Source organism: Balaenoptera musculus, chromosome 9 (assembly GCF_009873245.2).
Source record: "Balaenoptera musculus isolate JJ_BM4_2016_0621 chromosome 9, mBalMus1.pri.v3, whole genome shotgun sequence".
NCBI lineage: Eukaryota > Metazoa > Chordata > Mammalia > Artiodactyla > Balaenopteridae > Balaenoptera > Balaenoptera musculus.
The window spans coordinates 38,941,275-38,956,079 of record NC_045793.1 but is presented as its reverse complement, the minus strand read 5'-3'; the positions used below and the strand labels follow the sequence as shown (position 1 = coordinate 38,956,079).

The following is a 14,805-nucleotide window of genomic DNA, read 5'->3' as shown; positions in this document are numbered from 1 at the left end:
TTTCTTCAGCTGCACAGTATTTTTATCAAAGTCAGCCTGTGCAGGCATCATATGACATAAATGATAACAGAAATGTGCTGCAGAGACCAGGGAGAAAAGTATGAAATGCCTTTTAAATTGTTACAAGAAAAGAAACCGTGCTCTACAGTGGAGGAAACTGGAGATCGAAAACAGAGCATCTCAGTTTTGTTCTGCCACTCATTCCTTGTGGCCTTAAGCAACCCACATCCCCTCTCTCAACCTGGGATTACTCATGTGGAGATAATGACAATGTCCTGCCAACCTCCCAGGATTGGTGTTAGGCCTGAAAGAGATGACACATGCAGAAGTGCTTTGTGAAAGATAAAGCATTCAAAAACCACAAAGTGTGATTGTCATTATTCTGATCCTTTCAGAACCAAAAAATATCCTTGCAAAATGAATACAATAAAATTCTCAGAAACAGATAAGGAAAATTAATTTGGTAGTTTCAGCAAGCTATGGTTTGTATATGAGTGAGTAGACCTGCTACAAGAAAATCTTCAAGAGAAAATAAACAACTGCTAATGATATTTTAGTATGGAACTCTGTTCAATGTAGGAGTACACAAGGAAGTTGAAGGAAGGTGTCTGAAGTACTCTCTTCCAAAATTACTTAAGGACTAATTGGTGATTGCAAGTTGTGTGTAAAAATTAAAATGGACACTAGCTGAAAGGGGGTGGCAAGGTGGAGAATGCCAAGAGTTGTTGCTTTCCTTAAAGCAGTGGTTCATTAAGTGTGCTCAATGGACTCCTAGGGTCCCTGAGAACCTTCCAGGAATTCATGATGGCAAAATTATTTTCATAATAATATTAAGATGTTATTTGCCTTTTTGCCGTGTGGTGCAAAAGCACTGATGGGAGAATTGCTGGTGCCTCAGCACAAGTCAATGCCACGGCAGCAAACTGTATTAGTCGTCATTATACTCTTCACTGCCACATACCTGCATGCCTTAAAAGAAATAAACAAAGCTTGTCTCATTTAAGAATGCCCTTGATGAAGCAGTAAAAAAATCTTAATTCTGTTATATCTCAACGCTTGATTCAATTATTTTCTTTATTGTGTGATAAAATGGTAAATAAATACAAAGAAATTGCGACATACTAAACTGTAAGAGGTGTTTCAAGGAACAGCACACCTGTGTGGTTTTTTTTAAGTTGCCAGCTGAACTAGCCACTTTTTTCATGCAACACCATTTTTACTTGAAGGAACAACTGACAGACAACCTACAATTTTTCAGACTTGGGTACTGGGCAGGTATTTTGCAAAAATGAGGGAGGTAAATCTTTTAGAAATTTGAAAAACTTCTAATGGCCTCTGGGAGCATAAAAGCTTCCCAGTGCAATTTTTTCTGATTAGATCTATGGTAATATTAACAAATGGGATTTGTTTATGCTGTATAATGAAATGCATCAACATTTGGAAAATCTACGAAACTCAGTGAATTAACATTTTCTAAATGACCAATAGTTGATGTTACAGTATTATGCCTGGGTAAAGTATTTGTTCAAAGTGCATAGTAGATCAATGGATTTTAAAACAACAAAATACAAAAAATTCATTAATATGTTTATAACTAACTAATCTTTAAGAAATTACCACTTGTTGAATTTCGGTATATTACTAAAGAAGAATGTCCACAGTTATCCAATAGTGATATGAAAATACTCCTCCCTTCTCTAATCAATCAATGAAGTGGGCTGCAACCAAAGAAAAGACAAGAAAAGAAAATGATGTAGAATGGAGTAGAGTTATGGAGTGGAAAGGAAAGGAAGTTATCTAATTCTATCACAATTCTTCAACAAGACCTGTGCACATTACAATACATATTGTGCCTCTTACACTTCAGTGTAATTTTGCTTCAAAAAATAGTACTCATAAATGTTGTTCTGTCCTAAGGCTAACTAGAGCCCTTTTGTCCAACTGTGGCAAGCATCCACCCTCCCTTACCCTGTAGTCCTGTGGTCCTTAGTCAGTGGTTGACAGGTATGGAAGTATAAATGTCCAGTTCATTTAACTTGGGTTGGAACAGTGGCATAATTCATACTACAGAACTTCCATGAAATTTTAAACTTCAGTTGCACTTGGACAGACTTTGCCTGAAATTACACACCTTCTTTCCCTTCCCAGTCCTGCCTTTCCCATTTATTACTCCCTAACTTGTTTCTCACTTTATTATTTGCAAATAAATCCTCATCTTAGCATCAGCTTCTAGGGAATCCAACATCAAACAGCTAGTTAAGAGCCATTCAATTATTTGATCAATGCTGCTCTTTGAATTCCTGGTATATGATGATCAACTTGATTATCACAGTAATAGGAAGGTTAGGGTACAATTTCATTTTATATCAACATAATTCTAGCTAAACATAAAGTGAATGAAATGTGAAGGAAGAAATTTTAACTCTGCCAACAAAAAAAACCAGGCAAATTTTGGTTATGATCTTTGGTTCATTTTCCAGAAAGGGCATGATCACATGGGATATTTGAGTCCACAGCATTGCAACATTCTTTTAGAAAATAGGCTACAAGGAAAAGGAAATAATAGAGCAATACTGTGATGGGATAGAAGGAACAGGACTACATAGAACCACATGAGCAAGATATGGGTCAAGGTATGTGTGAAGATAATAATCAGTGGAGAGGAAATGACTGGGAAATGCCAACTTCCAAGGGTTAGTTGACTGGTGAATTGATATCCCTGATGAAACGGGAGGGGTCAGGATAAAAAAGGAATGTAATAGATGGGAGGGCAAATGAGCACACAGAAAATGCTGACATGGAAAAAAGGGAGGGGAAGGAGAGATGAGGTGAGCAAGCAGCATTCGAAGGTTCCAGACATCTTTTCTCTGGCATTGGTAGCAGAGCAAGCAGCACTCACCAGACACTACGGCCAGTTTCCGGGTACAAACAGTCACACCACCGTTTCCTTCTCAGCAGTACTCCGTTTAGACCAGTGTGCATTTTCTCACACTATTCTGCATTATTCCATTAACATTGCTTCTTTATCTTCCCTTTTTTTTACATTTCAGTTGCTCCCCAAATCATTATGTTACAAACATAATGTTTGTGTTACATCACAAACTTTCTGCCTCTGGTCAACATATGTTCCCAAAAATCAATAAGCAAAGAAGGAAGTGGGATATATTACACACTTTCTACCTGTTTTCTTTTAGGCTTACTGTAAGAGCCAGTTGTTTTTGGGGGTTTTTTTTAGCACCCAAGAGGAAAAAACGCATATTAGAAACCTGTTCTGAACAGAACCATATCTATCTACAACTTCCTTTGCCAGTCTCTAAGGACAATGGTAAAAAGGAATACCAAAGCATATAGGTGTCTATAAAGACACTGCCTAAAAAGACAAAAACTGAATAGAAACCTTCAATAAGGCTGCTCTCTCATAATTCTGCATACATTAGGAATAAATCACTTTTAATACTGCAAGCACGTAACAGACATCTGATGATGAGTATGTAGGTTTGTCAATACATATCTCTTTACATTTAAATATGTTAACAATAAAGCATTCTTTTTTTTTTTTTAAAGCATTCTTATAAGCAGAATTCTAGCACATAAAAGAAAAAAACATATCACATGGTAGCCCATTTTAAAGTTAATCCAGATTAGTATTTATAACATTTCAAGTGAAGTGATACTTTGAAAATTTCTTTCTACTATTAATCTGTTTTCTTATCAGTTGTATTTATTAGAGAGCCTAACATGACAAATTTTGGTTTCAACAGCATGTAGAGATTCCTAAACCGCTTCTATTGAAATATTACCCTAGGCCACAGAAATCTATCAGAAATAATGTCAGATTGGCTTCTTTGGGTTAACCAGGAATCCTCTCATTAAGAGATTATCCGCTGTTGAAATAGTTTCATCTTTGCACTTTATAAAAAAAACTTTATTGAAAACAAAATAATTCTTTTCTCCTGAATTTAAGAGTAAGTACTAGCCACATGATGCCAGCATATAAATAAAAGTCACAGACCTAAAAAGCTGTCAAGGCGGGGACAGGAGCATTTGGGACGTGTGCCAGGATACAACATGTGTCTGGCATCAGAGTACTTAATACAACTAAGTCTGTTTCAATCAATTTGTATCAGGAGAACATTAGGTTATCATTTAAAAAAAAAAAATCAGACTCCACAAGAAGAACTTTCCTTTTATGGGGCAGGGGGGCGGGGGGAGGCAAAAAGCAAAAAGGTCTCTATCTGGAAATATCTTCCAAAAGCCAGGCAGCATGGAGCTTCAAGCACAAGAACCAAGGTAGCTTCCTAATGATCCTGGGAACTAAATGACCAAGACCAGCACATCCCACAGGTCAGCTCTCAACTATGTGTTGGATGTACAGAGGACTGGGGAACAAGTTGAAGTTCACAGCTGTATCCATTCCCAGAAACTGACCATATACTGGGCGAATCCAGTGAATTTTGTATGAGATTTCTTAACTTGAGCAAGGGCAGCTTTTCTGCCCCTGAAGCTTTGTCCAAAATGCATAAACATTCTATAGTTATTTACAAAAGAACGACTATGATTAAATATAGCCTCTGCTCTTACAGTTAGATATCAATTTTTAAAAAGAAATTTAACAAAGGGCTTCAGCCATTTTAGGAAAGAGGCAATTTATTACATTGTAAAAAATATGGATATATGTAAAAACAAAAGGTAAAATAATTTATACCTTTCAAAAATTACCGAGACATAACAGTAAGCATTAAAGTACAAAACAGGTAAGTCAACAAGCACTAGCAATGCCAGTTTTTCTCTTAATTACCTACTATTAATGTCACACTAAGCCCTTATTTGTCATATATCTGAAATACTAACAACTTGCCAACACACCAACAGCGCACAGACCTTCAGTTCTTCTACTCAATCACCTTTATTACAAAATAATTTCTCTCCAAATTGATGACACATATATTCCAATGGAAACAAAATCAATTCTTAATAATTACATGTTTAATTCTTAAAAAAAACTATTGATTTAAACAATGCTTAATTTCTGTTTCAAAGAAAATACTGAACATTATTTTTTAAGAATCCTTTCCCTTTTTATATTGAAGAATATAGTTGACTTACAATATTATTCATTTTATACCTATTTATTTTATACCTAGTAGTTTGTACTTCAAATACTGCAATTATTAAAAGCATCTAAACAATGGGTTAGGATAGTGATACATATGTACCAGCTATGATTTTATCAGCTCTGGGTATGAAAATTACAGTCAGGCAATCAAGGAAACTACTTTTTCTTAGAGTTGAAATCCTCCCTGGTTTCTGATAGCAAAGGTCCTGCTGAACGTGCTACACATGTTCCAAATGCTCCCATACCACCTCACCCCAGGCCCCTCCCAGCCATCTTCCATCTTTCTAGGATAACATGTGTCATTTAAGTGCTTAATTTATCATGGGGAATGACCTCAACGAGGGATAAAATCGGATTTAATGAGGAATTTCCAGGGTGTTTGACTAAAAGAGAAAAGGAATTATTGCATATATTAAAATACTCCATGCCATTAGGGTGCACTAGGCTTTTGCATTTCAAAGGCAAATGTTTGATAAGGTTCAACTAGAAGCATTTTTTCATTTACTATGTCAAAATATACAGGAAATGTTACATTGGAGAAATGCTCAGAGAAAGCCCAAATGTAAAGAACTGAAGATTATGTAAGCTTTGGTAAAAATCTCTGTGTTACATTTTCTCAGCTCTTAGATGTAATTCCAAAAAGGACCCTGGATAGTGTAGGATGGCTAGCATATGGTTTATTTTGAGTTTTATGGAACAGGGATTTGCATGTTTTAATAAATTTCTAACCATAACCACAGAAGATCTCTTCGGATTTCACCAAATAGAAACCAAACAATAATGAGTTGATGAAGTAACAAGGTCTTTATTTGTTATGATGGCATAGAAAAGACAAAGGTGTGCTTAGGGCATTGTTTTAATGATGAAAGTGGGGTACCTGGTGCTCAGTATTCTTCATCACTGGATCATTCTACAACCAATTTAATACACGTGAAGGATAGCTTCTTGTCTTGTGAATAATTCACTTCTTCACTTCACAAGTACCTACTGAGGTCTGATATCAACTCAAACATTAGCAAGGTCCTCCATACTCTAGATCACATAGGGATCTGAGGAATAAAGAGACTGAAAAGCAAAGAAATGCAGAAGGAAGATCAATGAGATCAAGTACTTATTTTACCTTTATTTTTAAAATAGTTTTGATGACACTATTAATATATTATAAAAGTGTTGTATAATTTCAAGAAACCTTAAACTTCATAGCTTATCTTGAAAGAAAATGAATGTGGGACAATGCTAGCTCTGTTTTACAGGAAACTTCAGGCTGAGGTAGAGTTACATTTACTCATTCATTTCTTCATTCTTTTCTTTTTTCACTAAGTAATTGCTGTGCACCACTCAGATGCCAAGCTCTGTGTCAAGCCCTAAAGATATTATAATGCCATGATATCCTTTCCTCAGTTTAGTGAGTGGGTGCAGGAGAGAGAAAGAGAGAGAGAGGCAGTAATCAAACACATTACCAAGTATGCAATTACAAAATAAGGTACAATCTAACAATCTAAAGAAAGGAAATGCAGACCTAGGAATATCTGGAACAAAGGAAACTGACTTGGGCTTGGGGCTACTGAGGAAGGGGGACAAAGAAAGCTTTATTTGGAAAAGAAATGCTTGAGTTGGGAGTAAAGAATGGGCAGATGTTAACAGGGAGCAGGCGAGATCGACAAAAGCAACAGAATCCCTATGATGGGCAGGGATTGGAAGAAGGGAAAAACGAGAGATCACCAAGGAACAAAAATTAACAGTCAATGAAGCTGGAATATAGACAGCTAAGTAAGCAAAGGAATCTGAAAAAGACTTTCACCTCAGGATACATAGGGACTAACTCTTGAGGAGACCTTCAATGGTCATACAAGTAGACTCAGTAACAAAACAGTTTTAATGCACTGATGGTAAGGGAAATCTCTAAGTAAGGAAAATCAATCTCTCTCTCACTCTCTCTCTGATCATGCTATTTGTTTTTGTAAAGCAAAGGTTTATAAAAATACAAATATCAGGATAGCGTTTACATCTCAGCATAGTGTTTACATCTCAGGAAGACATAATGATAATAAAGATAATGTAGAGGCACCCACAGGGAGATGCAGTGAGTTTTAAGTTGGGGGGCAGATTCGTGGTTGTCCAGTTTTTTTGTTTGGTTTGGTTTTTTGGTGCTTTTGTTTGTTTGTTTTACAACTTATAGGTTTCTTTGCATACATTATTTTATTTCAAATGTTGCATGAAAATGGGGAGGGTGAGGCTAGAGAGGCAGGCAGATAACAGACTTTATGGGGACATTTAGGCTACCTTAATAACTATGGTCTTCATCTTAAAATAAGTGAAGATAATGAAGGCTATTCACATGATAGTAAACTTGAATTTTCAAAAGATCACTTTGGATCAAGTGGGACAAAAGGTTATATGAAGCTGAGTAGATGAAGAGACACAGGTTAATCAATGCCTGTAGTCGTCCTGGACTCAGATAATGTCACTGGAGATGGATGGCAGTGGATGAACATAAGATCAATAGGACTTTGTGGTGGAAGCAATATGAGGAATGAGGTAGCAAGAGGTTTCAAGGATAAATCTGAGACATGGCGCTTATACAACTGGATGTGTTGTGGTTGTTCTTCACTAAGATAGAAAACACTGGCAGAGAACCTGGTCCAGTCTGCAGCATGCTGAGTGTGAGGTGCCTTTGAGATATACAGGGGGAGATGTCAGGCAGATAATTAGATGCAGATGTCTGGAGCTCAGACGAGGAATTCGGCACAGCAATCAGATAGGATAGCAGAATGACAAAAATGCCATTTTTTAAGATAATATATCTAGCCTACAACAGTACTTAAGAAACGTAAATTAAGAAAAAGTTATGAAGTATATACATATTTTAGATCTCTTATGTTCAACTCACAGTAATATTCTATTGCATTTGTTATTCCTTTGGTTTTAAACTAGTGAAAGAATTAATTAAGGTACAAGACATTAGCGTTAACCAATAAACATATTCCCCTTAACCAGTTTATCAGATTAGTCAACTAGTAATATATTGGAGTTTGGAAGGAATAAAGAGAGAATATATTTAAATTTTACACCCAAGCAACAAAGAATTTCAAGTCACCTTAAGGGACAAAAACATTCTCAAGACAACACTTGGGACCACAAGGCAGAACTTAAGAGGAGTTAGTTTAACAAAGAATGCAACTGGAATCTTCTATAATAATAAATATCATAATAAAGGAGTTAATAGTTTTGGACGGTGAAATACAAAAGGAATTCTACTAGTCACAAACAAAACATATGCTCACTTCCAGCAGCTCTTTAATAAAATATTTAGGTTACATTGCTAGACAAAGGATCACACTGTCCCTGAAAGAATCACATTCGTGCACACCCAAAAACCCATAGGTTAGTATGTCTTATGTTTTACTTTAGTTTAAAACAGTAATCTGGAAAAAGACTTTGGGTTTTCATTTTGCAAGAAGATAACACACAAAGCAAATGTGGAAATTAACTCCACCCTGCCTTTTTAAAGATAATATGGTAGGTAAATAAAAATTTTGATAGAGATTTTCTTAAACACTTTAATAAACAATACAAGATTTCCTTAAAAGAAAAACAGCTAAATAAGTGGTGTATGGGTGTACATGCAAAACCAAAGGAAAAATACTTATAAAACTAAAACCAAGAATTGTTCACAAGTCCGACAGCAATCAAATTACTTGGTCTGTCTACCTTTCCAAGCATTTAAAAACTGACAACTAACGTAACACCAAGCTGTCTCCATTTTTCAAATGGTTAAGGTAAATTATTCTGATATTTACACCATCACATATTTCCTACTACTATAAACAATGCATGAAAGCTTAGCAAACTTCACTTCATGCTTGGAAATGAAAATCGTCAAATGGCAAACCCCATCTTGCATTACTTTAGCCTTTACTCTAACTACCACACAGGCTTTCTTTGGTTCTTCCAAAAAGGCCAGTTCATTCCCTCCTTAGGGTACAGTCCTCCCTCAGTATCTGTGGGGGGATTGGTTCCAGGACCACTCATGGATACCGAAATCCGCAAATCTCAGGTCCGTTATATAAAATGACACAGTCCAGTCTGCCTTCCTTATCCCCAGATACAAAATCTGTGGCTACAGAGGGCTAACTACATGTACATAGCCTTTCTCCCACATCTTGATGGCGCTAAATGACTCTTAAGCATCCATCAGATCTCTGCTCAATTTTACTTCCCCAATGAAGCCTTCCCTGCTTGCTCATTCTCAAGTGGGTTGCTGCCTCTCTCATAACACAGTTCTTTTCCTCACACCAGTTGTCAACTTAGTGTGTTTATTTGTTTAATCTGTCTTCCCCAACACAGGATAAGTGTCATAAGGGAAATATATCCATTTCATCTACCAAGAGCAACACGTGTGTTAGGGGCTTCGTAAATATTTATTAACTGAAAACGAATGAATCAACGACGACTGAGTAAATGAGCAAAATAAAGTAAGTCAGAGAATCATGAATAAATATTACTATAATGCTCATTAAAAAGTTTTTTAAGTGGAGACGCTTTGAAAATAACTGAGATACTCCTCTGAGAATTTCTCACAGAATATCATACAATACAACTGTCAAGTATACTAATTTTTTCTATAAGGAATACTGCCAAATTTCAGAGTGCCTTCTAGAAAGTCAATTTGAATCGTAAGACAATTCAAAATGGAAAACAGGGAAAAAAACTCCTCAAAAATAAAAACCCCGACTAAACAAAATCATTTTCACACACAAAAAGATTCAATATCACACATGATACAAAAGAAATAATAAATGTGGAATGAATGAATACATGCCTAATATTCCTACAACTATTTTCTTCACAGTTTTAAGTATAGACCAAAAAAACTTGAATTTACATAATGACACTTCAATTATCCTTCTTATGAAATTTAGAGAGAAGTTAGGATATAGAATTTTTGCCAGTGTGTTTGTTTCTGTGGACCTAGAAGCAGTTTAGAATGTCGGGAACAAAGAATCTTCAGTTTAAAGGATTCACAAACACCAATGAAAGTAGCTTACAAATCTCACAGAAATGCATACTTTTTTCCAAATTATTCACCATACTGACTCATTTGGGGGGCTTTTTTTTTTTTTAAAAAAAAGAAAAATCGAGAGGCGCAGAGTTGGTGGGGTGGGATGAACCGCGCTCCCGGCGGAAGCAGAGGAGCCGAGCGGGAACCGTGGCCAGTACAGTGGTAGCAGCTGGACTGACCACTGCTGCTGCAGGATTTGCAGCCTGTTACGCTTTGCAAGGATGAAGCCTATGGAGCCTCAAGTAAAACAAGTTTTTCAAAGTCTACCAAAATCTGCCTTCAGTGGTGGCTATTACAGAGGTGGGTTTGAACCCAAAATGACAGAACGGGAAGCAGCATTAATACTAGGTGTAAGCCCTACTGCCAAGAAGGGAAAAATAAGAGATGCTCATCGATGAATTATGCTTTTAAATCACCCAGACAAGGGAGGATCTCCTTATATAGCAGCCAAAATCAATGAAGCTAAAGATTTACTAGAAGGTCAAGCTAAAAAATGAAGTAAATGTATGATGAATTTTAAGTTCTTACTCATTTATGTATATGAGTACCAGCTTTTGATAATAAAATGCCTCAAAGCTAAAAAAAAAAAAAAAAAAGAAAAATCACTTAGTTGTATATGAAGTCAGGAGCCATCACTTGGGGAGACCTCAGCTCAGTGGGAAAGTAACACAGACAGCACACCAGAGACAGACCGGTGAGGCGGGTTCTGGAGTAAACCCAATCTGTCTCTGAAATGTTCAATTTCCCAAACTAACAAATTTCTTTCTTCCATCCTCTTCCTTTTTCTCCTTCTTCTGTGATTTACTGATTTAATACTATATATCAGAGCCTTATATATGGCACACACTCAATAACTTAATATTATAAAAGCCTGAAAGATGGGAGACGCAGGAAAGCATCACTTGCAAGCTTGTAGAGACAGATAAAACAGGGCAGGGGTGATTCCAGCGTCAGTCTAGGAACAGAATCCAGCAGCTGCCTGCCTTTTAAGCCCCCACTCCAAATGACCTAAAAGAAGAATATGAGTGATAAAGATCTGTTAGAAGGTAAAATAGTCATGTGGGAAAATAGCTTTTATGATGTAAGCTGAACTGAAAGCTGACCCAATATAGACATGTTACAGAGAAAAATTATTCTAATTTTTTTTGATAATTTGTAATAGTGGTGGTGGATGGAAAAGTCAAGGTTTTGCAATCAGACAGACCTAGTTTGAGTCTAAATTTTGTCACTTATTAGCTGAATGACCTTAAGTTCTTTAAATTCTCTGAATCTTAATTTTCACATCTGTAAAAATAATAACAACTACCTTTCAGAATTATTCTGAAAATTAAGTGGGAATGCGTGTAATACTTGCCATAATTGCAATAATTGTAGCTTTCATCATCAGAGTGGAGGAGGAGTAGAGAAGATCAAGATGCACCCCCCAACCTAGCTGAAGAAGATGAATCAGGCTTGCTGTCATTACGTCCAAAGCAGCAGCAGCCCTTCCAGGGCCTCTGCCTCAGAACATCTTCCGCATATGCAAATTTGGACTCATTCCAGGTCTCTGCCAATTGGAATGAGAATGCCTGGCTCAAATCCCCATTAAATTCAACACTATCCCATAGCCAGTTTGTTATCCAAGCTACAGCTGTGACTAAATACTACCTACTGTCCCTGAAACCACCCCCTTCATTTATTTGCCTTACACAAATAGACTTTATTATGTACAGCATTCAGTATGATCAGACCCTGAAGCCAATATTCAATATCCTAGACACTAATTTCAACAAGGCCTAATTTATGCAAATTAAACACTGTACCACTTTCCACTGTTAATTTTCACAGACTTAATACAATTAGAATCTAAGGTTCTGACACTTAATGACAAGACAAAGACAAATCATGCAAGAATTATAAACACCTTCTTTGTTGAATCCACCGTATTTATCAAAATATGGAAAACAAAAATAACACTCTCTTAAGGCAAGGGTTCTAAAATTAGGTCTAGGTGATTGTAACTGAAAACAGACAATTCATAATGCAACCTATCAACCCGTTAAGACCAACTCTTTTTGTAATCTTTCCCTCTGATGACCCTCTATGAAATTCAGAAAACTTAATCTCCCACATTTTCAACTGCTTATTTTTTACTGCCAACTCCCATCAATTTGGCAAGTAGATGAGAGCAGTAATCACTGGAGAAAATGTAGGAGAAAAAAAAATGAGCCAAATCAACTGATTTTGTTTCGACAGTCTATTTAATCTGCACAATGAGTCAGCCCACGTGTTCCTACTAAATGTAATTAAGTGTATTTTGTAATTTTTGCTTTAAAAAAAGAGGTCTTGTGTATAATAAAACACCTTGTGTCCTTAAAGAACAGTGGTAGAAATAGTTGTTAAGGTGAGAGTTTGGGATTAGCATCTTATTTTCACAATAATGAATGTTTTGACTTCGACTCTGAATAGATTTCCTTACCAGTACAATCAAAATTCAATTTGAATAAAGTTTTGGTAGTGGCTTTCAAGGAGACAAAGTACGTCAATAATATAGAATGTTTCCTTAAGGATACGCAGCTACTGCTATGTTTCCATTTCTTCCAGTCAAAAATCAATGTCACGCTAGGCCATAGTGAATGGCTGCTTGCCAGCTGCACTTAACTGACTGAAACTCATCATTCCTTTAAAATCTATTCTTCTAGCAAGAGTAATTTAATAACTTGACTTAAGTTTGTGATTTGATTCAGACATATAATCTAACGATGGTATGCAAAGTAAGGGAAAAAGGCTGTCTTGATTAGTATTACAGATGTTTACAACATAGCCAATTTTTAAAGGAAGGACAGAAACTACAGTCATTTATTAGATACAGATTCACACCTGTTGTCTGTCATGTTTCAAACCCCTAGGTGTGAGATTTAGTCAAGGCAAATGAAAATGAAGAAGGACCAGCTGCAAAACATGATTTTCTTCTCATACGGTAATTAAAAGGAAAAACTGCACAACGTGTTGTATCTATGACAATCCCATTATCTCATGTCAAGGACAGTTCCATTTTCTTTTAACAGATTTGTGTTGCTGTCAAGTCTGTTATAAAGGCTAGTACTCACAAGTCTAAGCTATGGACCTAATTTATAGTATTGGTAGTCTCTCCAATTAGCTTTGCTAAATTTCTTTCTGAAGCATGCTAGTGGCGTGTCAGAAAAAGTAAACATCATCATTCCCATTCCAACCCCCACTCCTAAGTCTCTGCCCCAATGAACTGTTTATCGACGGCACATTAGACATCAGACCTACTCAGACCTTACACCTTATGAACATTAAATGTTTTTAAAAGGTAAACCATAGAGCACCTAAAACACATGTGGTACAATAGTAACAGCACATCAGCACAGGTCAATCCTACAGTGTTATGTGCACATTCTTGCTCAAAACACCTTAAGGTAACAATACTTTATGTTTTTATGTTTGAATTAGACAAACATTTAATTCACATTTGCATCTTATTTTCTAAAACTATTAATTTAATATGCTTTTGAATATTATGGATAAGAGTGTATTCATCTAAAACATGTTAATATACTCCAAGTCACCATGGGTGTGCCTCATTTGAGGAAAATAACAATTCTAATTTATAAACAGATCTTTCCAAAAACAAAACAAGGTCGCTTTAAACACATTCACCACTGTTTTCTATCATGTATCAAACTGAAAATATGATCTGCTTTGTCAAAACTTTATCTCTGGGCTTCCCTGGTAGCGCAGTGGTGAAGAATCCACCTGCCAATGCAGGGGACACGGGTTCAAGCCCTGGTCTGGGAAGATCCCACATGCTGCAGAGCAACTAAGCTTGTGCGCCACAACCACTGAGCCTGTGCTCTAGAGCCCGTGAGCCACAACTACTGAGCCTGCATGCCACAACTACTGAAGCCCACGCGCCTAGAGCCTGTGCTCCGCAACAAGAGAAGCCACCGCAATGAGAAGCCCGCGCACCACAATGAAGAGTAGCCCCTGCTCGCCGCAACTGGAGAAAGCCCATGCGCAGCAATGAAGACCCAACACAGCCAAAAATAAAAAAAAATTAAAAAAAAAAACAACTTTATCTCTATACGAGACAGTGAGTAGAAAGGAAAGGTGAAATACATAAGCTTTGGAGCTAGATAGACACAGATGTAAATTCCGGCTCTACAACTTACTAGCTGTGTGTTTTGAGGATAAGCCACTTAACAGTTCTAAATGTTAATTTTTTCACCTGTAAAAAAGGAAATAATATTTACTTCAAGTTAAATAACACACATAAAGTATCTAGCAAGAAAAAAACAATGTATAAGGGGCTTCCCTGGTGGCGCAGTGGTTGAGAATCTGCCTGCTAATGCAGGGGACACGGGTTCGAGCCCTGGTCTGGGAAGATCCCACATGCCGCGGAGCAGCTAGGCCCGTGAGCCACAACTACTGAGCCTGCGCATCTGGAGCCTGTGCTCCGCAACAAGAGAGGCCGCGACAGTGAGAGGCCCGCGCACCGCGATGAAGAGTGGCCCCCGCTCACCGCAACTAGAGAAAGCCCTCGCACAGAAACGAAGACCCAACACAGCCAAAAAAATAAATAAATAAATAAATAATAATTAAAGGTGCTAATAACTAAAAAAAA

General features: G+C 36.8%; 1 protein-coding gene and 1 pseudogene across 4 annotated transcripts in view; one reads left to right on the top strand and one right to left on the bottom strand.

Annotated features, from left to right (window-relative positions):
• Positions 1–14,805, bottom strand: part of IMMP2L (inner mitochondrial membrane peptidase subunit 2) — a 901,263-nt gene that overhangs the window by 585,424 nt on the left and 301,034 nt on the right. The gene's annotated exons all lie outside the window — the stretch shown is intronic.
• On the top strand, positions 10,104–10,774 carry LOC118901117 (annotated as a pseudogene).